Here is a 23100-nt window from a genome sequence, read left to right on the forward strand (position 1 = left end):
TACCCTCTGCCTTAGGCCTCTGTATGCTTTTGTGCAGTGATGTGGTTTGTTAAGGCAAAGAGTTGGCACAAGGAACAATACAGTCTCCTGCTGTGTCCTCTGGCTCTTTCTGTTGCCTGTGGCTCACTGGGTAGCAATCTTGCTTCTTGAGTCTGAAGGTTGTGGGTTCAAGTCTCACTCTAGAGACTTGATCACGAATACCCAGACTGATACTCCAGTGTGCAGTTCTGGATGACCCAGTGGAGCAGGTAATGCAGCTGCCTCATTGCTCCAACAACCCAGGTGTGATCCTGTCCGCGCATTGGCGGCTGTAAATTACCCCTTGTGGAGGTGGGTGGAGGAGAATCAGGGGGAGTTGAGGGGGGATGTGAGAGAGGGTAGGTTGCAGGGAAATAAATAGGGATTGAGATTACTCTGAAAGCCAGACAGACTCGATGGGCTGAATAGCCTCCTTTATGTTATAAAAAATAATAGTTCTTCATTTGAGTGGTGTATCAGTGCCAAAAACACCAATCAGTTGTGACTAATATATGATGTATAGTAATCCATGAAATATTTCTGTTTAGTAAACACTATATATTGGGATATATTCTGTATGGAAAAACAAATGTTTATTCTGGTTATTAATGCTTCTCTTGCTAAATTAGCCAGCTGCTAAAGCTGGCCATTCAAGTAACATTGGGAGAATAAAAATGATGCAGGTGTCCATTGCTTCAATCAATGGACAACCTCAGTTCATTTATGCTGAATGCCAGTGAATGAGGGTTGGTGCAATTTATCAGATGATTTACTCATTCCTGTCATACCATCTTTGCTTCATGTATGTGTTTGGTGGCATTTGCTCAATGAAAAAGGTGTTGAATGTTCTTATGCCTGGTAATTGGACCTGTATCACCTCAGAGAGAGTTGGTTCAGGAGGGAAATATGAGGGTTTATTTTCCCAGGTTATCGTTGTGCACATCCCCATGGCAATTTCACAGCAGCCAATTTCCTCAAGTTTGTGGGAGCACACTTACTTCTACATCTGTCATTAGGAAAGATAGTAAATATACCAAAAGAACTTCCTACTGTCCTCTGTGACCCTTGAAAGTCCCAAAGTAATTTTTAAGCGTAATATAGGAAATGTGGCAGACAATTTGTCCACAGCAAGTGCCCACAGACAGCAATGTGATAATCACCAAATAAACCACTTCAGTAGTGTTCATTGAGGAACAATATCAGTCCAAGACACTGGGGAGGATCCCTCTGTTCTTCAGATTGGTTCTGTGGGGAGTACTTGTAAAGGAGACATGGCTTCACTTTAATATCTTACCTGAATTCTGCACACTAATAGTGCTGCACTTCCTGAATGGCTTGGAGTGTAGGGCTAGATTTGTGTTTAATCGTCTGAGGTAAGAGTGTTGTGAAATGTGTCATGCTCTGAATTTACTCACTGTCTGCTCCCTGGGACATCAATGTCTTCAGATAAAAGTCCCTCCCTTTCTATGGAATTTCCTCCAGCCCTACAATTTGCCCTTCCAATTCTGGTCTTTTGACCGCTCCCCAAACACTAATCACTCCACCATTAGTGGCCATGACTTGAGTTGCCTGGGCACTTTGTTGGTTCTGCAGTTCCCTTTCTGCCTCTCTCTGCTCCACTATGATGCTCCATAAAACCTCCCCTCTTTGGTCATACTTTGATTACCTGCCTTTACAGCAAAATTTGTTGAATAACATCCCTAAAAGTACTTGCAACTTTTTAATCACATTAAAGGCACTCAATAAATGCAAATTTCCGTTGAACAAGACATTTAAGTAATATCATCTGCATATGAATCCTCTCTTCATGAAGCCCTACTTAACAACTTTCACCAACAAAGATGAAGCTGTTCTCTTTCTTTTGTGAAAGATGCACATCACTTGCATAAGGGTTTGTTCCAACATGATATTGTTGTAAATTTATTGAAGAGCCTATTCTTTTTTGGTTCTTCAGCAGTAGATTTATTTCTGTGACATTGTTTATCCTATAATTTTAACATCTGCTATGATCAGCTTTGCCAGAAGGTGGTACTGCAAATTGCTCAATGTGTCTTGCATCTTGTCTGCGTGTTTGGAGTCAATTAGCATTTGGAACATACGTGAAGAGAAAGAAAGGAATATACTGGGGGGAAAAGTATCACATTTATATACAGCCACAGGATTCCCAAAGTACTCTGCAGTCAGTGAAGTACTCCTGAAGTTCCATCACTCTTGTAGTGCAAGATTTGGTGCAGCCAAGTTGTATACAGCAAAATCCCACAAACGGCAAGGTGCTAATAATTCTAGTATTCTGTTTTACTTATATTGTTTGAGATATAAATAGCCAAGGCACAGGGAAGAACTTCTCTTGAAAATAGTGCAGCATTTTTTTAAGTTGGAATGGGACTTGAGTCTGTGATGTGTCTATTGTCGTGACACAAAGACCCCATGGCACTATTTCAGATACATGCAGGGGAGCCCTCTCTGTAGTCCTGACCAATATTTATCCCCCAGTCATCTTTAAACTATCCAAATTTTCTAGTCATTATCATATTGCTGTTTGTGGAATCTTGTTTCCCATTTTACAACTGTGCTTCAATAAACAGGAGTATTGGGCAGCCCAAGGTTATGAAAAATGCTACTTAAATGTACGGCTTTAGTTATTTCATTGACTGTGATATAGTCATACAGTAGGGGTTGTCCTACAGTACCTTGCCCAGTGACTATACTTCACCTGTGGACCTAAACCTCAAGAATTGTTGGTGGAGGGCTGTGTCATAGGAGAGTCTGGTTTTAATCTCCTTAACTTTATGACATGTGAACCAGCAACCCTGACTGATATCTGACCAGCTTCGAGTAGGGCCCCATAAGCCGCCCAGCAAGATGACCTATATTTATGTTAATGACCCAAGGCACAAACTGGAGTTTTATCAAATAGTAATTCATGCAAACCACATAAAGAAATATTAGGGCAGATGAGCAAAAACTTGGTCAGAGAGGGAGCTTTATAGGAAGAGGGAATATCCACTGTTGTCTGTTTTTATTTAAGCAGAATCTTGCTTCAGATTTATAGAGGGTTGAAAATGAGATGCCATCCAGCAGTGTGTTGGCATAGTCAATTCTAAAGATATCAAAGGCATGTTTGAGAGTTTCAGTAGCTGAGGAGCTGAGACAGGGATGTAGTCAACAGACTTGGCACAGAATTAATCACGGAACCTTTGTTTTTACTATAGGCAAGTGGTATAATGGACTAAAACAGAAAATTCTGGGAACACTCAACAGGTCAGGCAGCATCTGTGGAAGGAGAAGCAGAGTTAATGTTTCAGGTTGAAGACCCTTCTTCGGATTTTCATTTACTGGCACAGTGGTCACTGGCCATTAGTCATTTTATTGGTGAAGTTTTGTGTTTAATCTCTATGTGTGAATGTAGATAAGCAGTGGAGACAAACCATTAGATCAGAGCCAGGAAGCATTGTGGCCAACTTTCAGTTCCATCTGACATTCATGTATGGGCACTTTCCGGTTGAATCATGGGAACAGGAACCTCGGCTGCTTTTTCTCTTTTCCAACCAATGGGCTGTTTGCCATTTCTGGAAAATTCTTTCTATTGCAGTGCATCGTCCTTGCAACACATTCTGCTTAAATGTATTAACTTATTCAGTCAACCCCATGTATAATGAACACCATGGTGCCAGAGTAAAAATTCATAGTAATCAGGTGTTGGTTCCACATGGAAACACATCAGCACAACATGTGGTATGATCCAGGAAAGGCATGTGTAAATAAGGCATAATTAGGAATTATGTTTGGGGTTAAGTTTCTATCTTCTTCCAATAATGGTACAGTATTGGTCAGATCAAGCTACTATAATTTAAAAAAAATACTATCCCCATGAATTGTTCTTAAAGCACATAGAAATATAGAAAATAATTCTGGTTTATATCCCTTCACAATAAAGCCTAATTTTGGAGTGTCTTCCTGTCTGAATTCCAGTCAAAGGGTGTTGTCAGAGTTACATGGACTATTTTGAATAATTCTCATCCACGTATTCAATCCCTCACCTCTCGCCCTATCTCTGTAATCTCTTCCAGCACTACAACCCTCCAAGTTCTCCCTTCTCCTCCAATATTGATCTCTTGCACATCCTTCAACTTCCATCAGTTCACCAGTGACTTGGCATGAGCAGACTTGGCCCCACCCTCTGGACCTCCCTCCATAAGAAATTTGGCGTATCCCCTTTGACCCTCACCAACTTTTATCGATGCACCATAGAAAGCATCCTATCCGGATGCATCACGGCTTGGTACAGCAACTGCTCTGCCCGTGACCGCAAGAAACTGCAGAGAGTTGTGGACACAGCCCAGCACATCATCGAAACTAACCTCCCCTCCATGGACTATACTTCCCACTGCCTCAGTAAAGCAACCAGCATAATCAAAGACCCCACCCACCCCGGACATTCTCTCTTCTCCCCCCTCCCATCAGGCAGAAAATACAAAAGCCTGAAAGCACGTACCACCAGGCTCATGGACAGCTTCTATCCCGCTGTTATAAGACTATTGAACGGTTCCCTAGTATAATAAGAAGGACTCTTGACCTCACAATCTACCTCGTTATGACCTTGCACCTTACTGTCTACCTGCAGCACACTTTCTCTTTAGCTGTGACACTTTACTCTGCATTCTGTATTGTTTTACCTTGTGCTGCCTCAATGCACTGTGTAATGAATTGATCTGTATGAATGGTATGCAAGACTAGTTTTTCACTGTACCTCAGTACAAATGACAATAATAAACCATTTCCAATTCTCTGCCTCTCTATTCCTCTCATTCTTTTAAGAGACCTGAAAATCTACATCATTGGCCAGGCTTGTGGCCACCTGTCCTGGTTTCTGCTTATATCATAGGATGTTTTACAATGTTAAGAATGTCATGTCATTATTTTTGTTATGATGACTGTTAATATCATCCAAGGAGGTCTCAGAATAGATGTGTTTTAGATTCAAGACACATAAAAATGTTAAGAAGATTCATACAAACAGGTCACATTAAGAAATTGCTCTGTGAAGCTAGGTAGTTTCTGTGCATGTTATTCTTTCCAAAACCATGGTTCGACAAAATCTGAAATGTCATTTACTCAAAAATTTGCATTCCAATTTCTGAGTCAGAAGGCTGTGAGTCTAAGACCCAGAAACTTGGGCACAAGAACTTATGTTGGGGTTTTCACTGCCATACTGAGGGAGTGCTGCACTGTCAGAGATGCCATCTTTCAGTCAAGATGTTAAATTGAGGCCCTGTTTGCTCTCTGAGGTGAACATGAAATTTTCCACAATATATTTCAAAGAAGAGCAGAGGAATTCTTCCGTAAGTCCTGCTATCGTATTTTATATGCTGACAATGCCACACGAACAGCGTGGTCAACTTTTTCCCTGACAAGCGTTAGCAAGGATGATGGGTGCTGTCAAACTGTTGAAGGTTAGAGGTTCCCTCAGTGCTGTCAATTACAAAGTGATCATCCAGAGATAGGAAACTTGCACTTGTAGAGGATGAATGGCCATTTTCAGGCAGGCATGAGGAGGCTAGTTTGGAAGAGGAGAGTGATGGGGAACAAGGAAGGAAAATCTCTAAAATCAATCATCATGGCGCCAGGAGTGGAAACTGAATGATCGCAGAAGTTGGTCACACAGAGTCATAGAAAGTACATTACTGAAAGGGACATTCAGCCCATTGAGATGGTGCCACTTCTTTCAAAGAGCAATCCTGGTGGTTCTACACCCCCACTTTTGTCCCCTATCACAGCAAATATTTTAAAAGCAAAATTCTGCTGATGCTGGAAGTATGAAGTAAACATTGCAAACACTCAGTAGGTCGGGCAGTATCTGTGGGAAGAGAAATAAATTTAATGTTAATGGAATTGGATAGGGACTTGGAAAGGACAAAGGCAGCATGAGCATTACTGCAGCAGGTCCTCCTCTATCTCACCCACCATCCCTGCCTGGGAATTTATCACTGTCTCTTTATCGTTGATGGGTCTAAATCCAGAACTTTTAGCTAACAGCATGGTGGGAATACCTTCATCAGACAGACTGCAGCGGTCAGGAAGGTGACGTACCAGCAGCTTCTCAGGCTAGTTTAGGATGGGCAATAAATGCTGGTGTTAGCAGCGATGATCTTCTCCCACAAATGAATAAAAGAGCTTGCAGTAACTTACCCTGTGCAGTCACTTGGGAAGCTCATTTTATTCCATAATTCTCAAATCTCTTGCCTCGGGCTTAGAGTAGTTCATTATCTTGTGGTTTGCAGTATTATGTTTTCATTTTGAAATGGAATCAGTATCTTACTTAATGGTCTATTATAAATCTGGATGATGTGCTTGTCAGTGAACTACAAGGAAATATTGGGTCCAATTTTAAGAATGGTTTTCCGTAACTAAAGAATTAAGGGGAAAGGTTACACAATAAAAGTCACACAGATTATTTCTTCTGTTATTTTTCTGCAAGTTTTGAAACAGCTGACAGAAGTATCAAAAGGCAAGCACTTGACATACCCATTGTGTGGCAAAACATCAGTGTTATTTTATGAACATTTTTTTCCGATAAGATGGGCAAAACAATGTACATTTTTAATTTTCAAAAAAAGACTCTTGAGTTGCTTAATTGGACTTCAGGGTGTAATACAGGAACTTCCGCCATCTGATGGATGAATTGTTTTCCTATTAGGATAAGGCTGTGGTCCAAAGATTTTCCACTGATGTACAACTTTTACAGCATTCATGGCATACTGTTTCATTTTTTTTTAAATTATTACTGTTGCCATCCCTACACTTTCATGCAGTTAGTAATTAAAAGGGTAACTCTCAGCTCTGCCACATTATTAACAGCAGGTGCATTACCAAGCTGTCCTTGAGCACAGGGTACACAGTACCTTCTGTGTTTTGGACAAGCTAATCCAGTTTGTTGTACATTTACATTGAATGTATGGTTCCATATCTTGCTACGATATAGAAGGAAGCTATTCAGTCCATTGAGTCCATGCCAGTTCATAGAGCAATCCCATTCCCTCACCAATTTTCCCTGTAACCTATTCCCATTCACCACCCACTCAAGATTCCACCACTCACCCAGACACTGGGGGGCAATTTACAGCGACCAATTAACCTACCAACCCACACATCTGTGGGATGTAGGAGGAAACCAGAGCACCTAGGGGAAACCCACGCAGTCACAGTGAGAATGTGCAAACTCCACACAGACAGCAGCGGAGATCGAGATTGAACCTGGGTCGCTGGAGCTGTGAGGCAGTGGCCTTACCAGCTGTACTGCTGTGACACCCACAAAATTACAAAGTTGCTACAAACTCCTGTGGGGAAAGGAACAGTAATAGGTTAGAAAACACTGGGGTAGGATCTAGATCCATGCACATGGCATACAGTTAAATTCTGATAAAACAAGAACCTTACAAAGATTAAAAACTACTTTAGGATCAATATGAGGAATATGCTTTCACTCTCTCTCCTTAACTTGATCTTGCTGCTTTGTTTTGAAAGAAAAGAAAGATTGTCTTGCAATTTTATAACTTCTATTGCAACCTCAGGATGTCTCGAGGCAGTCAATGAAGAACTTATTGAAGTGTTGTCACCGTGTAGTGTAGAAAACACAGCAGTCAATTTGAGCACAGCAACCCCCTTGCAAACAGCAGTGTAATAATGACCAGACTTTTTGGCGTGATGTTGTTTGAGAGGTAAATATTGGCTAGAACACCAGGGAGAACTTCCTTTGAATTTCCTTTGATGGAGAATATTATCCCATAGGTCTGACCCTAATAGACTATCGTCACATTTGAAGATGGTGGGGGAGATACCATAATCTGAGGCTCTCCATGGGAAATTTGAAGTTTCAAAGTAGGCAGATCACTTGAAATTCTATTGTTACTAATATTTTCACCTATAAAAGGGCAGTACATTGAATGCTGTGATGACTTACTGGCAAAGGTTTGCCACCATCTACAAGTTACAAGTCAGGTGTGGTGGAATCGCCTGTACTTGCCTGGATCAGTTCAAATTTAGCACCTTAAGTATTCACTCTGTACCATCATCACTGTGCAGCTGCAATCTACAAAATGCACTGCGGTCACATCCCAGCATTTCTCTGACAGGGCCCCCTCCAAACCTAAAGCCTTGCCAGCATAGACTTCATGGAACAAATGATCTTCTCCTGTGCTGTAACAAGAACCAAGAAGGACAAAGGCAGCAGCCCCACACTATCCTGACATAGAAATATATGCCATTCATTCATTGGCTTCAGGAAGCCAGCTCAGTACCACCTTCTTGAGGACAACAAGGGATGGACGGTAAACGCTGGCCTTGTCAGCAATGCCCACATGCTGTAAATGATTCCCATTCTTTTGTGGCATTTAATAACCTTCAGCTACATTAAAGGTGTTTTATAAATGTAAGCTGTTGTTTCGTATCAAGTATTTCTGAAAATAAGCACAATGAGTTACAGAGCATACTACATATAATTGATTATTTTGCAGTTAGTGCACAGTAAAGAAGTTGTAATGTTTGTGAAATACCACAGGTTTTTAATTGAATGTAGGATGTGGACATCCACTTTTTAATGCCCTGAATTAAGAGAACAACTAAGAGTCAATTACATTAGTGGTTCAGGAGTCACATTTGATCCAGACTAGTAATAACAGCAGATTTCCTTTCCTGAAGGATGTTAGTCACAGGTTTTTACAGCAATGTGGCAGTTTTAAAGGCAGCATTACTGGTGCTTGTGCTTTTTAGTCTGAATATATTTAACGACTTGAATATAATTTCCCTAATTGTTATCTGTAGGTTAGTGGTCTAGGCCACTGGTCACTAATTCAGTGCATTGATTCTCTGATGATTAAAGCTGCCATATTAGTATTTAGGCATCAGGTGTGGCTCAGTAAGAAATGCTTTTCCCTTCTGAGTCAGAAGGTTGTGGGTTCAAATCCCACTCCAGACACCTGAGTGCAGAATATGATATTCCCAGTGCAGATATTCTCAGCCCTTGACCTGAAACATTGACTATCCCTTTACCTCCAAGATGCTGCCTGACCCACTGAGTTCCTCCAGTAGTTTGTTTTATATATCCCAGTGCCGTACTGAAAACGCCCCAGGAACTATTTTGTAAGAAGACCAGGGAAGTTCTTCCCTATGTCTTGTCAAAGAATTACTCTTCAACATCATCACTGAGAAACAATTAATCTGGTTATTGCCTCAATGCTCATTGTACAGCTTGCTACTGTAAGCACAAGTTCAATCTTGTGTTTCCTACATTACAGCAGTGATTGCTCATAAGTACTTCATGCCTGTAAAATTATTTTGGATGTTCTGAAATGTGTTATATAAATGCAAGTCTTTTGTTTGTTTTTCTGTTTATAGCAGATCTCAAAGCCTAATGAATGGTGATGCTACTCTCTCTGAAGACCCACAGATGAGAGAAACCTTTTTTTCCCACAGCAGGTGATCAGCATTGCCTGACAGGTTCCATCCAGGCTTTCAAAAGGGAATTAGATTACCACTTGAAATTTTAAAAATGTTCAGGGCCATGGGAAGTGGGACTGGCTGCATTGCTTTTGCAGAGGGCCACCGGAGCTCAAAGGGTTAAGTGGCCTCCTTCGGACTTGCTACCATTCTCTGATTCTATTTTCCCAGCTGTCTGGAGCTCCCAGTTGGATGTAGCAGTGGGAGAGCCTGCCTTTGGTGGTGCCGCCTTATTCCCATTACATCACTGGTTTAGACAAACCTTCCTAGTCACCAGAGAAAGGTTCAGTGGATAGAAATGAAGGCTATGATCTGCACCATTTTGCAGTTATTTTTGCTTCTTCAGCTCTCCTGGAGGCATCAACTTTCTTGCTGGGTTCTAGGATCACAGAGTACTGGTGATTCATGGTGTGCATCTCACCCAAGTGACCATGTGTAAACTTGACAGCATGTATTGGCACACTATTTGATTCCAAGGTAGGGTGGGTTCACACTCAAAACCTACAATGTCTTAACCTAACATATACTTGCATGTACTTACAGTGGGAGTGGGAGCCCGGGCAATTTGCACCTCTCCAACCCAAGGACGCATTTGTTGCATACCTATCTTCACCAGCTGAGCTTGGGAACTCCTGATCAGTATTACATACAGTCCCAAACCCATTCACAGTTTTTAAGTGATTCATTGCACGTGTTGAGTTGCTTGATGATACAAGTTCTCTGGAATTCACCCTTCCATAATAAGCTGGGAAAACTACACTGGACTAAGTCATGTTCACTCACAGGGAGGCCATTTGGCCCATTGTGCCTGTGCCAAATCTTTGAAAGACAGATCCAATTGGTCCCAATATCCTGTTCTTTCCCCACAACCTTGCAATGTGTCCTTTTGTTTATGTAATTTCCCTTTCAAAAGCTCTGGTTTTGAACCTCACACCTTCAGGTCACAGTAGGAGCTGTGTAAAAACATTTCTTTTCATCTTCTCACCTTTAGTTTTGGCGGTTCGCAGGCTCATACTTAAACGATGGCGTTTGATCAGAGGAATTAAAGGATAAATTTTACTTTTTTTAGGAATTACTGCTATAATTAGAAGTAAGTTACAAAACCTGCTTCATGAGCAGGGACAAGGAGAAGATGAGAGGATGTAGTTGGAAGAGAAAAGAATGGTGAGCGCAGGAAAGAGTGAGCAATAACAGGCATCAGGCAGAGGAAGATGGCAAGACAAAAAAGAAAGAAGGGTAAAAGCTTGGAGGAGAGTGAAGGAAGAAGAAGTGGTGGAATGTATGGGGTTGGGGACTGAGGCAGGATAGCAATGCTGGTTCAAGATAAATGCTGGCAGACCTCAGCAAGAGAGGATTGCATTTAAAGATCTTATTGGATGAACCAATAAGTTGCTTTCTCACCAATGCTTCAGCCGTGTATCCTTTTCAAGCCTATCATGATTCCTCTTTGTAAATCATTATAAACATTCTTCCACCACCATTTCAGACAGTGCGTCCGTTTCCAAAAAATGTAAACGTGCTTCTGTAATGTTAAAAACAATCTATTACTTTCAAGATGGATAGGACTTTATAATCATGATAAAGATAAGCTCCTGCATATAAATTGTTCAGAAATTGAGTAGAATTGTAACCATATAATTTATTTTACAGCCACAGTATTGAATGTTAGGGGAACTTTTTCCCGTTACCATGGGTACGGCAAACTACATGGCAGTTATTTCTGGTGTCGCCACTGTGAACATTTCCAGTTAACCTCCCCTGCTGCTGCAACACAAGTTATCTTTTTTATTAGCGGTCGAATCCTGAACTTTTTACAACAAATTGTCGTGGTTCGGCTGCATTGAAACAGTGTTCTCTATGCCTGTTGCCCTGGTTTTCAAACGGAAAATGTTATTGCCGCACCATTCTGCCTCCTTCCCAGCAGGTTCCTGTACCTTCAATGTATTAATAGATGTTTACGGTCATATCAATTGTTGTGCTTTTTGAATCTGGATCTGTCCAATGGGTCTGGATGTCAAAAGTGTGATTATTGTAAAGTTGTATTGGAATGTCACCCAGAGTGACTTCGTTTTATTGTGCAGTAACATAATAGAAAATATTCTTCTTTTTGGACAAGGCAACTGCAGACAATTCCACATCCCAGACTGAAAATGTAGCCTTTTTTCATTAATCTGTTGCATAGTTTGCTGGCAGTTTGAAGATAATCTGCATGCTTTCAGATGACATTAAATGGAGGCCTTGTCTGCTCTCTCTGGTAGATAAAATAGATCCCACAACATTACTGAAGAAGACCTGAGGTATTCTCCCTGGTGTCCTGGCCAATATTTATTCTTCAAGCAGCATTACTAAATCTGCATCTATCAAACAAAATTCATTGCTATTTATAGGAGCTTGCTGTGCACAACTGAGTAGATGGATTTCTTATCATCCATCAGTGAGTACACTTTAAAGGTATTTTGTTGGCTGCAAAGCATTTGGGGGTGAGGCAGAGGTGCTATTTCATGCCCCAATAGTCCAGTTTATAAAGGCATTGTCAAACTCTGCTTTAAAAATCAGGAAGATCCCAAGTTTGATACATGAGAAGCTAATCTTAACTGGCCAGATAATAAGGGCTGCACAAATGAGTTGGAGAGAGACAGACTGGGCTAGGGTTCTTGAAATTGTTGGGGCAGGTACGTCAGCCTCTGAAACAAAAGGAAAAAGAGAAAGTGCTGAAAATACTCAGCAGGTCAGGCAGCACACGTGGAGAGAGAAACAGTTGACAAGTTGATGACCTTTGACCTTAGATCAGAACCCATCAGATGAAAGAAACCTGTGTTAGCATCTCAGGAGACTCTGTGTGGATACTAGAGAAAATGGTAGTTGATAGGAGAATGCAGCATCGTAAATGGATAAAGGCATAAGAAAATTGCACAGAAGGGAATGTTTACACAGATTCCAAAAATTTAACATGTTACACAGTTGTGTCTGTGTTGTACTCAAAGGAAACAAATTTCAGAAAGTACGTACCATCTCTTGAGTACTTAAGCAGAAAACAAGAGATGGTTAAATGGTGGAAGAAAACAGTCTAACAATAGGCTAAGTTATATCAGATTTCCTCCCAAAAGGGAATTGAATGTTTGCAGTGCTCTGGGTATGGGTTGAGTTGCATTGGATAGGTCTTACGAAGACCTTTCAGAAGCACCAGGATGTAGGTCCTCCCAATGGGACTGTATTCCAAAAAAAGATTCCTACACCAAGCATCAACTTGCTCCTCAGACCTAGAAACGTTGAAACATCTGTGCCTTTTCAATATCGCTTACAGCCAATGACTGGAGTAAGTATCAAATGTCTGCTGGTAGAAGAAAGATGCTTTCCTTCAAACTTGCAATGACCTGCACTGGGTAAGTTTAAGAACTCAGAGAAGACAGAGTGGGAGGGAAACATGGTACTGAAGGCTGTGTAACAGGAAGTTTGCAAATACTGTTGACAATTTAGTTGTTCTGCTGAGACCATCACCTAATCTATGCCATTTTTGCCCAATTTTAAGGATACAGGAAGCACTGTTTCAGATAGCATTCAGTTAAACATTGCAGTTACTGAACTTACTCTGATTATATGGAAAGAAAATAAAGGTCTTTCATTGCTGCAACATTTTTTACAAACCCGGCACATCCTAAAGTGCTTTACAGCCATTGAAGCAGTTTTGGAGAATAGGTACTGTTGTAACGTAGGAAAAGCAGCAAATAATTTTTACACAGCAAGCTCCCAAAACTGCTATGAAATTTAATGTTGATTACCAAGATTGTCGTGCTGATGGCAGTCTATCCCAGATACAAGAGTGCTACAGAAAACAGAAAGTGGTCAGGTCCCTCAGCAAAAGCCTTAGAAGTGCTGTGATAGTTCATCACTTGCCCAATATTAAATTAAAATACATCATCATAATAGACAGAAGTTTCCATTCCCATTCTAGAGACTTCACAAAATTTACGCTAACACTAATGCAATACTGAGGGAAGGCCTCACTTTGCTGATGCTATCTTTTGATTGAGATGTCAGATGGAGTATCTATCTACTTTCACTTGAACATAAAAGTTTCTATGGCAAAATTTCATTGAAGAGTAGTGGTGACCTCTTTGGTATCCTGCCCAATATTTATCCCACAAACGCCATCAATAAAAACATTATCTGATCATTTCAGGAGGACTTCATTGGTTGCCGAATGTGTTGGTTGTCCCAATGTTGTGAAAACCTTTATATAAATCCAAGTTTTTTCTGTGATGTGGGACTTGTACTCTCGGCTGCTGGGAATATGCCAATTTTACACATGGTTAAAAAAGAACTTGGAAATGAAATCTGAGCATGTTGAATTGATTTATCCCTGCTCCTTGTGCATGACTCGTGTACAAGTCACTGCTGAGATCCATCTAGCTTCCATGGCGAAGCCTCTCCCTTGTTCCTATTCCATAATGGGATTCCTCGAATGCAACCACAGCTTGCATTTCCAAAGTGTCTTTAATGCAGTAAAACATCCCAAGGCACTTCAAACAAAAGTTTTGCCATAAGCCACAGAAACATATACAAGAACATCTGACTAAACATTTGGTCCAAGTGTGCCTTAAAGCAGGAAAGTGCAGTAGAGAGCTGAACAAGTTTAGGGATCAGTTTTAGGTTCTTGAGAGCTTATCACCAGGTGGTAATGAAAATCAGAGATGTGATAGAGCAGAACTGGAAGATGGCAAAGATAGCAGAGAGTGGTAGGGCGGAAGGATGGGGTATGTGTCTTTCAGAGGTGCATGGATTACTGTTAAAAGAATTCAATGTGAGCAGGCAGACATGATTGGGACTAGTTCTGAGGGCCTAAGTGTATAGTACTAGAGGGCGTGCATATAAGGTGAGAGGGGAGTAAGTTCAAAGGAGATGTGCGGGGCAGGTTTTTTACTCAAGAGAGTGGTAGGTGCCTGGAATGCACTGCCAGGGGTAGTAGTGGAGGCAAATAATAGAAGTGTTTAAAAGGCTCTTAGATAGGCAAAACATGATAATGCTGGAGGAACTCAGCAGGCCAGGCAGCATCCATGGAGAAACGCAGGCAGTCAACGTTTCGGGTCAGGACCCTTCTTCAGGACTGAAGACAGGAAAAGGGGAAGCCCAATATATAGGGGGGGGAAGCAGATCAGTGATGGGTGGACAACAGAGGGGAGGCGGGGTGGGCACAAGGCGGTGATAGGTAGATGCAGGTAAGAGATGGTGATAGGCAGGTGTCTTTTTCCTACTCCCCTTTTTTCCTTCTTACCTTTGACCCATTTACCAGTGGATCTGCTCTCCCCTCCTCACCTGCCCATCACTATCTCTTACCTGCAGCTTTTCTCCACGGATGCTGCCTGGCCTGCTGAGTTCCTCCAGTATCATGTTTTTCATCTAGATTCCAGCATCTGCAGGCCTTTGTTTCTCTTAGATAGGTACGTGAATGCGTAGAGAATGGAGGAATATGGACATCATGTAGGTAGAAGGGATTAGTTTAGTTAAGCATTTATTTACTAGTTTAATTAGTTCAGCACAACATCATTGGTTGAAGAGCCTATTTCTGTGCTGTGCTTTTCTATGTTCTATGATACAGAGAGGATGGTCTGAACTGCCTGTATACTGCAATTTCTAAATAATTAAATTATTCTGGCTAATTATCAAAATAAATTGTTTGGTTCTGTGGTGGACTCTGCCTGATGTCACAAAATCATGCAACAGAGGAAGAGGCCATTTGGTCTATTGTGCCTGTGCTTGGGCTTTGGCAGCTCTCCAGTTAGTCCCACTTCCCACCCTTTCTTCACAGCCCTGCAGTCTTCTCCTTGCCACATTTATAACCAATTCCCTTTTGAAAGATCCTGTTGAATCCACTTCCATTGCCCTTTCAGCCAGTATCTGTAGATCACAACAGCTCTCTGCTTGTAAAAAACCTTCACTTCATCTCCCCACTGTTTCAATCACCAATTGTGTTCAAACTATTTCGCCTGTCAAAGGAAACAGATTTGCCTTGTATACTCTATCAAAAGCCTTTTTGCTCTTAAGTATCTTCATTACATCTCCCCTTAACATTCCCTGCTCCAAAGAGAGCATTCCCAGCCTCTCCATTCTCTCTACGTCCCTCTTCCCTGGAACCATTCCAGTGAATCCCCTCTGAATGTCAGGTGATTTTTCACACTGATCAGAATTGCCAGGCAAAAGGAAACAGTTGTCATGTTTGCTGTTTGTATCTCTTTCATTCCTGAGATGAATTTACAGATTGGTAGGGTGTATTAGTACAAAGTTCATTTCCCCCTTCGAACAATTAGCTTCAGAACCACTCCCCCCCCCCCCCGCCCAACTACCACCATCACCAAGGATTCACGCTTGGCCCCCTCCCCCATCCTTCATCTGCACATTTCAACTCTAAGGCCATCTATTTTCATCTCCATATAAGATAAGATAAGATATCTTTATTAGTCACATGTACAACGAAACACACAGTGAAATGCATCTTTTGCGTAGAGTGTTCTGGGGGCAGCCTGCAAGTGTCGCCATGCTTCCGGCGCCAACATAGCATGCCCACAACTTCCTAACCCGTACGCCTTTGGAATGTGGGAGGAAACCGGAGCACCCGGAGGAAACCCACGCAGACACGGGGAGAACGTACAAACTCCTTACAGACAATGGCCAGATTTGAACCCGGGTTGCTAGCGCTGTAAAGCGTTACGCTAACCGCTACACTACCGTGCCTGCCCTACTGCACCACCACCTCACCACATCTGTTGCTGAGATCCTTGTCCAAGCCTTCGTTAGCGCAAACTTAACAGTTCCAATGCATCTCTGATGATATCCTATCTTTCACCCTTTGTAAACTTGAGGCCATCCAAAACTTTACTACCTGTCCTCTTAATCATATCATCTGTGCTTTCTGACTGCTTTGGCTAAGTAGTTAAGCAATGCATTAGTTCTAAAATACTTAGCCTTATTTTGAAATTCTTACATGTCTTATTCCTCCATATTCACTGTAATTTCTTCATGCTCAATAACCCCTGTGATCTTCCAGTTCTTTTCTCTTGATCATCCCTGGACTTGTTTGTTCCACAATCCATCTCCAAGCTGTCAGAGTCATACCTTTGTAATTCTCTCCCCAAACCTCATCCTCTCTAACTCTCTCTCTTCCTATAGGAAGTTCCAACATTGCAACAGTGACCCCACTTCAATAAAACTTCTTCATTGGCTCTAGAGAGTTCTGAGACTTTCTGAAAGGGATGTGAAAGGAACTACAGAAGTTGAAGAGTTTTTTTGTTAAACCTCCCTCTATAAACAAGCGGTTGGTCATTTGGCCAAATATCTTATTTGGATCATTATCAAAGTTTGTCCAATATTGCTCTTGCTAAATTGTTGAGATATTTAACTGCATTAAAAGGAGTGCATAAATTAAAGTTGTTCCTTTTGGAATTTGGCACTGGAATGTGAGGCTGTCAGACATTCAAATGCTTCCATTTTATTGAAACCTCAACTGCAATAAATATTTTCCTCTTGCTTTAAACATTTGGCCCTCTAAATGCCCCATACTAATGAATACAGGAAGCTATGGTGTTCTCTTGAGAAAATGACATCAGATCAAACAGGCAGGATGAAAGAATTTTCCATCTAATGTAATTAACACCTATTAGATGCTGCGGATGAATTTGTGCCAGTAAACAACTCATTACGCATTGATTGACTTTACTCGAGATGAGGGCAACAAATGATTTTAACACTTTGTAATGCCTTTACCTCCAATCTACTGATCTCTGTTGACACAAATCCTTATTGCATGTTTTCTTTGACTCTTATCTGTTAATTTTTTGGGTGGCAGCCGGGGGTATAATATTTGGGCTTGGATAAAGTTGGAATTAAAGTTGCTTAAGATGACAAGAAAGGAAAACATCCACCGTTTATCCATTCTCCTGCTGACAGTTAGGCAGTATATGCAGCCTATGCTGCATCAGTATTGTTAGCTGTAATAGTGTGGCCCTTATGTCTAATGAACTTCACCACCAGACTGCTTGATCAAGACTAAGTCTAGATGCAATGCAAATGGAATTGCCCCCTGATGGTGAACAATAGTGTCCAGCTGGTCTGTTAAAAGGTGATAATTAAAAAATACAGTACATCTATATAACTGAAAGGAGTTTACTATTACAGTCATTTGATCTCTTTAAGTGACCATTTAAGTATTTTTCAAAATGTTCCTATTGAATGTAGGAAATAAAGAATTTACACATATGGGGAAAAGGATCAAATGTATTTATTCTTACTTTAATAAAATAAGCTATAATCACCCGCTTCCCCCACACACCCCCCAAAAAAAAACAGGAACAGAGAGTAAACTTTAATGAGATGTTGTCAGAATGGGCTGAATTGACAGTTTGGTGTTCATCAGTAACAGCCTGGGCTTATGAAACAGCGCACGGTCTCTGCCTCCTTCTTCCTTCCTGCTTGACATATCCCACAGGAGGGGCTCACTGTTTTTTTCCTGGCAGCAGGGGAGGGAAGGCATCAGACTACCACCTAGCCACTTGTTGACAGGTCTCTGGGGTGTTGTATTCCATTCATTCCCACAGACCAAAAGCCAAATAACTAAATCTAGTCTGGCAATTCTCAATCAGCTACTTCCTACCTTTTTTGGGGGGGACCAATATGTTTTTCCTTTACTGTTTGTCCTGAAATATGTACTTCGGGCCAATCCTTACCAACCCCTCCCACCCCACCACTTCTTTGGAAATTTGTTTTATGTCTTCCTTCCTCTGGATTTGGAAAAGAAAGTGATTAACTGGTAAATTACTGCAATAATCATCAGCACCATTACAGTCATTTATAGAAGAAAGGAATTTACATCAGCCAGAAGCAGCTATTGCCGTTCATTGTACTGAAGTTATTTTTTTATTCTGAGATAGTAGCGACACACATTTATTCAGCATGCTTAATGTAAATCCCTGTATCTGCTGGCCTACACCGACTCCCAGTCCAGCAACTCCTCTGGTTTAAAACTCTCCTCATTTTCAATTCCCTCAATGTCCAACCCCTCACTCTCTGTCATCTCTTCCATCCCCACAACCCTCCAGAATCACTGTGCTCCTCCAATTTTAAAGCCTCGTGCATCCCAAATTCATGTAGCTTCCCTATTGACAGCCATATCTTTTGCCACCTGGTCTGTAAGCTCTGGAATTCCCTCCCTATAGCTCTCTATAATCTGAATCTGAATCAGATTTATTATCACTGACTTATATGATGTGAAATTTGTTGTTTTGCAGCAGCAGTACAGTGCAAAGACATAAAATTACAAAATTAAATATATCGTGTAAGAAAAAAGGAATAATGAGGTAGTGTTCATGAGTTCATGGATCGTTAAGAAGTCTGAAGGCGGAGGGGAAGAAGCTGTTCCTGAATCGTTGAGTGTGGGTCTTCAGGCTCCCGTACCTCCTCCCCGATGGTAGTAACGAGAAGAGGGCATGCCCCAGATAGTGAGGGTCCTTAATGATGGATGCCACCTTCTTGAGGCACCGACTCTTGCAGATGAATTTGATGCTAGGGAGGGTTGTGCCCATGATAGAGCTGGCTGAGTCTACAACCCTCTGCAGCCTCTTGTGATCCTGTGCATTGGAGCCCCCATACCAGGCGGTGATGCAACCGGTCAGAATGCTCTCCACCTCCACAGAAGAAAGAACATAAAGTGGAAGGAGGGACAGACCACTTGACTCCTCAAGCCTTTCTCACCATCTGCCCTGGGACTTATCTCTCCACAGCCCTCAAATCCATGATCATTCTAAAATGTATCTACTTTCTTTATCATTATCCACAACGATCTAGCTTCCACAACATCCAGCTTTGAGAATCCCAAAGATTCACCACCCTCTGCAAGAAGAAGTTCCTTCTCAACTCAGTTTTAGATGACCACCCCATACTTTGTAACTACACCTCCTTGTTTAGGATTCTCCCACTAGTGGAAACATTTCAACATCTACCCATTCATGACTTCTAAGGATCTTGTATGTTCATGTCTTATTCCAAAGAATATAAATCTAATTTCTTAAGTTGCTGTCTTATCCTTTAAGACCCTCCTTAATGCCTTCCCCTTTCACCCTCTCACTGTCCTCATATCTCTTTATGTGGCTCTGTATCAAATTTTATTTGATAACGTTCCTGCCAAGTACTTTGAGATATATTGCTACATTAAAAATGCCATATAAATCCTTGTTATGATGATATTCCAAAGTTCGCTTCAACAGATAGCAATGCAAAAAAGCAATTTAGACAGGTGAGAAAATGCTTTGTCAAAGTGATAGGTTTTAAGGAGAGTCTTAAAGGGGGAAGAGAAGGCAAAGAGGTTTAAGGATGGATTTCTAGGGCTTAGGGCCCAGAACAGCTGCTGATAGCAGAGTGAAAGAGGTGGTGGTGTGTGGGAGATGAGAATTGGCAGACTATGAGTTGGTGGATGTCACAGAGATAAAGAGGGACAGGGTTATGGAGTGATTTAAAGCAAAGGGTGAGAGTTTCAAAATCAGGCTGTTGGTGGACTGGGAGCCAGTATACAGATATGTCACTAAGCACTGGGGTGACAGTGATTAGGACACTGCATGTAGGATATACAGCAAGGTGTTGGTGTTTGTTTGAATAGTCTGACTGGACAGCAGTTAAGCTCACTTGGTATGAAAACAGGTCTTGCTGCCTTCAATTCCAAATGTTCATCTTTTGATCTTCACCTTGGCTTTCACACCACTGAAGCTGTGAGCATGCATTTGACTAAATAGTATATTGTCCTGAAATGTGTTAGCTCAGTGGGCAGCACTCTTGACTCTGAGTCAGTACGTTGTCTGTTCAATTTTTGCTTCAGAGATTTGAGCACAAAGTTACTAGTGATTTCCTTGTGCGGCAGTACTGAGGGCATGCTGCACCGACTGATGCTGTCTTTCAGGCAAGGCATGAAACCAAAGAACCGTCTGCCTTCTCGGATCAATGTAAAGGAGCTCAAAGCACCTTCTTGAAGGAGAGGAGAGAAGCCAATACTTATCTTTGAACCATCATCATGTCTGGCCTGTTTTTAGCTCACCTCCTCGAGTTAGGCTTGACTAATTCAACTCCCTCTGTCCCCCTCCCTCCTCTCTCCTCAAGTTAGCACCCTCTAAAGTCTTCACTTATGAAGACTAGATCCTGTGTTGGCTCCTACACCCACATAAGAAACTCCATCCAGATCACCAAATCACCTAAATCTACTAACCACGTATAATCCACAAACAATATGCTGGAGGAACTCAGTGGATCGAGCAGCATCAGTGAGGTGAATGGAACTGTCAACATTTCAGGTCGAAGCCCTGCATCAGGACCCAAGTGTCGACAATTCCTTTCCCCCCACAGATGCTGCTTGACCCCTTGAGTTCCTCCAGCAGATTGTTGCTCCAGATTCCAGCATCTGCAGTCCCTTGTGGCTCCAAGTATAATCCACCCTACCCTGGAGATAACTTTACATGACACTGTATAATCATGGGTGAATTGTTTGTTTAAGTGACTCAATAACATTGTGATTTTAAAAAAAGATGGAAGTAGTAAAATTCCCAACTTGCCCAACTGACAATTAACCAGGTGGTAAATGAAAGGGATTTCTCATCAAACATTGAACAATATTCATTACCTCTCTTTTGACATTTCTCATGTATGTAAGAAATATGATACTTTTATTGTTTCCTGAATGCTGTATGCTCTGCTCAAATTCTTGAAGTGAAATTTCCATCTGAGTTCCCGTGCGTCAATCAGAGTTGCATAGATTCTGAAATCTTTCATTCCAACCCCATTTTTGATGACATTTCCTTCAGGACATTTGATCCTTTTCTAAATACCTAAGTCAAATAAAATTGAGGGCAACACTTACATAGCAACAGAAGTTTGTAGGGAAGCGAAGTTCTCCTTTGGCAAAGGGAAGTGAAAAATGTCTTTTATCCCTGACACTTTGGGTCATTTCTTCAGCTAGTGACAAATTACCTGGACACTCATATCACGATAAAACCTGCTTGACTCCCAGTAAATGCACTATTCATTAGGATGTTTCAAGAAGGTACTAAATGAGTATAAAACATTGTCCCATAACATCCATGGGGTTTGGTTTGGTTTTGGTTTATTGTGATGTCTACCGAGATACAGTGAAAAACTTTTGTTTGCATGCCATCCAGGCAGGTCATGCCATATGTAATTATGTTGAGATAGTAAAAAGAAAACAGAATATAGAATATAGTGTAGCGGCTACAGAGGAAATGCGTGCAGGAAAGCAAATAAAGTGCAAGGGCTGTGACAAGGTAGATTGGGACGTCAAGAATTCATCTTTAGTGTATGAGAGGTCCATTCAAGAGTCTGATAACAGCGGGATAGAAGCTGCCCTTGAGCCTGGTGGCTCATGCTGTCAGGCTTTTGTATCTTCTGCCCGACAGGAGAGGGGAGAAGACAGAATGACTGGGATGGGAGGGGTCCTTGATTATTTTGACCAAATCAAGTTCTGAAATTTCTAAACTATTTTAAGCCTTTCTTTGTCATTTAATAGCTTTGGATATCAGGACGAGAACATTTTTAAAGAAGCACTACATGTACACAGTAGATTTCACATTCTTTTCAGGACATCCTAAAGACGTGCGGGTGGTAGGTTTATTGGCTGCTGTAAATTGCTCCTAGTGTGTGGTGAGTGGTAGGACTTGGGGGAACTTAAAGAGAGAGTGTGGGGGCAATATAAAATGGGATTAATGTAGGATTGGTGTATATGATGGTCAGCACAGATTTGGTGGGCCAAATAGCCTGTTTCCTTGCTGAATACTCTATGAATCTATGAACTTCAAGGAGCAAAGGAGTCCCTAGTTTATGTCTCATTCCAAAGCTGCCCTTCTCTGACACTGTAGGATTCCCCCCTTATTTATGGGGTGCTGCACTATTAATGGTACCACCTTTCAAGTGAGGCATCAAGTGTAGATCCTATCAGTCCTTTTAGGTGGATGTAAAAGATCCCATGGGCATTATTTTGAAGCAGCACAGGGAAATTCTTCTCGGTGCAAAAAAACAAACTGCTGAAGGAACTCAGCAGGTCAGGCAGCATCTGTGGAGGGAAATGGACAGTCAACATTTCAGGTCAAGACCCTTCATCTTGACCTGAAACATTGACCGTCCACTTCCCTACACAAATGCTGCTCAACCCGCTGAGATCCTCCAGCGGTTTGCTTTTTGCTCCAGATTCCAGCATCTGCATTCTCTTGTGTCTCTATGTTCTCCTTGGTGTCCTGCTCTATATTTCGCCCTCAATAGTGTTACTGAAAAACATTAGTATTTCTGGGAGCTTCTCTACACAAATTGTGGCCACATTTCCTGCATTACCACATTGGCTACACTTCAGAAAGTTCTTCTATAGATGCAAAGTACTTAGCAAAGTCCTGAAAGGCGCTATGCACATACAAGTCTCTTCTTCTCTTTCTAAACTCCAGGCTTACAATCCTTTGAGATCTTTGTACTTCTCAAATTTTGGCCTCTTGCACATCTTCAGTTTCCTTCCCCACCTTCATCTGGTGGCTATGTCTTCCATTCCTCTGGAAT

At 41.5% G+C, this 23100-nt stretch overlaps 1 protein-coding gene across 4 annotated transcripts in view; it reads left to right on the top strand.

Annotated features, from left to right (window-relative positions):
* The window catches only part of clybl (citrate lyase beta like), a 123875-nt gene that overhangs the window by 35715 nt on the left and 65060 nt on the right, over positions 1-23100 (top strand). The window lies entirely within an intron of this gene.

This window comes from Pristis pectinata, chromosome 11 (assembly GCF_009764475.1).
Source record: "Pristis pectinata isolate sPriPec2 chromosome 11, sPriPec2.1.pri, whole genome shotgun sequence".
NCBI lineage: Eukaryota > Metazoa > Chordata > Chondrichthyes > Rhinopristiformes > Pristidae > Pristis > Pristis pectinata.